Source organism: Lepisosteus oculatus, chromosome 26 (genome assembly GCF_040954835.1).
Source record: "Lepisosteus oculatus isolate fLepOcu1 chromosome 26, fLepOcu1.hap2, whole genome shotgun sequence".
Taxonomy (NCBI): domain Eukaryota; kingdom Metazoa; phylum Chordata; class Actinopteri; order Semionotiformes; family Lepisosteidae; genus Lepisosteus; species Lepisosteus oculatus.
Window position 1 is genome coordinate 5,104,185 of NC_090721.1, and position 2,391 is coordinate 5,106,575.

The window sequence follows — 2,391 nt, forward strand, 5'->3', positions numbered from 1 at the left end:
AATTTATTAAGAAATATGGCCAGGTTATGTTTCAATAGTGTAAAAGCAGCCTGTTCATAAGCTTTTGCTTATTACTAACTTGTGAATTGATTTCCTCTTTTATAGTCAGTTGGCACTGTACGTGTTTTTTGTGTTGTTTTTTTGTTGTATTCTGCAAGTAAATCATAGTTTCCCAGTTTCCCAGGTTTGTATCATGAAAAGGCAAGAAGCTTTGTTTTTTCTACTATAGACATTGTATATTTTTGATTAATGATGACATCACAATTAGCATAGCAACAGTGTTAGAATATTTACTGCATGTTTGTTACAGAGTTCAAGGGACAAGCTGGACAAGGGTCAGTTTTTCTGATTTACATTCAATCCAAGACATTCATTTTGCTTCATTTGATTAAATGAACAATACATTTTCGACTAGCAGCTTGCAGAACTCTGTACCCACAGTGATACAGGGAAATAAGCTTCAGTTTCAAGCCTACCAAGAGCTTTCAGGAAACTACCAGTGTAATTTTCCTCAAAAAGGTAAGCAATTTCGTAATATATTTATTTGTGTTCAAGCCATGACCTTTACAAGGTAAAGCAGAACATATGTATAATTCTTTAAAAGTCCCACAGAAAGATGTCTTATACTCGTTACCATTATATGATTTCATATTTATAATACAATATGTTGTGAAAATAAATATTATTGAGATCATTTAGAAGAACTAATTTTTCAATTTCCTTTAAATAAAAATGCTAAACATGTTTTATTCTGTATTCAATAGCATTATTAAATTAACTGTAATGGTTCCATTAAATTATTAAATGATATTTCATTTAAAAAATAATCCACTTTGATACAATAATATAAATAACTATTATATAAATAATTACTTATTTTGTGTCCAGCACAAAATGTCTATGAAGAGGCATAACAAAAAAAAGGTTAATTTTGTTGCCTATTTAAGTGATAGTGGTGTTCTGGCCAAGCTACTGTAAATGTTAACTGGTCTGATTTTTTGCAGCTCCAACTGCATTGCAAAGCTCATTTGGGACTCCAGGAACATTTTGCCAAGATCAACCAAATTATGAGGCTGCAGGTGAGACCATATGTACATGTGGTTTTTGACTAAATGAAAAATATTACAATTTTGATCTGTTCTTGTTAGTCAGATAATAATAACATAATTGTTTTTTGCAGTTCTGCAATGTGATCCCAGTGTGCGAAGAGTGAATCTCTCTTCAACACATTCCTGCATTCCTCCCATGGGTTATTGTCAGAACTCGTATTTCAGTTCACCAGTGATGGATCTAAGGCAACCAGCTCTGGTCCAAAATCCACAGCCAATTTATCAACAACACCTGCCCAACGGTGACACTCTGATTTATCATTTACTACAAAGTCGGATGCAACAACGATTTTATTATAAGCCAAACACTGTCCAAGCAACGCCTACAGCCTTTGTGTTGTATCCCAGCCTACAGCAACAAAGCACATTACCAGCAGCCTTTCCTGTGCTCAGTGGGCAGCACTTGCCCCATCAGAGCTGGTCTTCCGCAAACACAGTGAGTGAGCCAGTATCTTTAAAATATATCGGAACAGTCAACCTTTCTCATCCTTCACAGCTCACATCTGCCATTAAGCAATTAGAAGAAAATCAATGTATTACAAGTGATCAGTCTCCTGAAATGTTCAATTCCATTTTTGGTCATTCTCCTGTGAATACTCAGCATGCCTTAGAGCCTGGTAGTGGTGTTGTTGCTCCCAGCTATGAAAATGGAAATGGAATAGACGTAAAGACTAGTCCCGGTCTATTGAAGAACCCCGTGGAGCCCCCAGATGCCACTGAAGGTCCTGAAAAGGCCAAATTCCTGGATTTCTTAATCGAGGATGTTGTGAGAACAGGAAGTAATGCACTTGCCTTCGAAAAGACATCACAGTATAACAAAGCACAGGCTGCAATCATGGAAGCCCATGCTGAGCAAACTCTGGAGGACAACGAATCCTGTTCAAAGGTAAACACAGCAGAGACAAACAAAGAGCACTCTCAAATCCCCAGCACTGAAGAGGGTCTAGATGAATTTGCCCGTCTCTTGGAAGAATTTGCGCCTTCTGTGGATGACTTTGCTAACGTCATGGATGACCTGACCCTCCCTGATGCGCTTTTCCACTCTGGTTTTGATCCAGCTGGGTCTGCGGATCATGCAGTGGAAACGGTGAACTTATCTGATCTTGACACTTTGGATTTCTTCCGCCCCGTAGCTCTGGCGGTTGAGCGGTCTGTAGATACTCACAGCCACCCAGTGGAGGTCCTGAATGAGCCCAAGGCTTCTCCGGTTGCAAATGCCCAACAAGCTCTTCCAGAAATCTCGGACAGGAAAGGATTGAAAAGAAAGCATGGACTAACAAAC

General features: G+C 38.5%; 1 long non-coding RNA gene across 1 annotated transcript; it reads left to right on the top strand.

Moving 5' to 3' along the window:
- Positions 1-320: 320 nt before the first annotated feature.
- Positions 321-1,466, top strand: LOC107079921 (uncharacterized). The gene is made up of 3 exons (XR_011183708.1): positions 321-519; positions 1,005-1,079; positions 1,181-1,466. It is a non-coding gene; the product is annotated as an uncharacterized lncRNA (long non-coding RNA).
- The last annotated feature ends 925 nt before the right edge of the window (positions 1,467-2,391 follow it).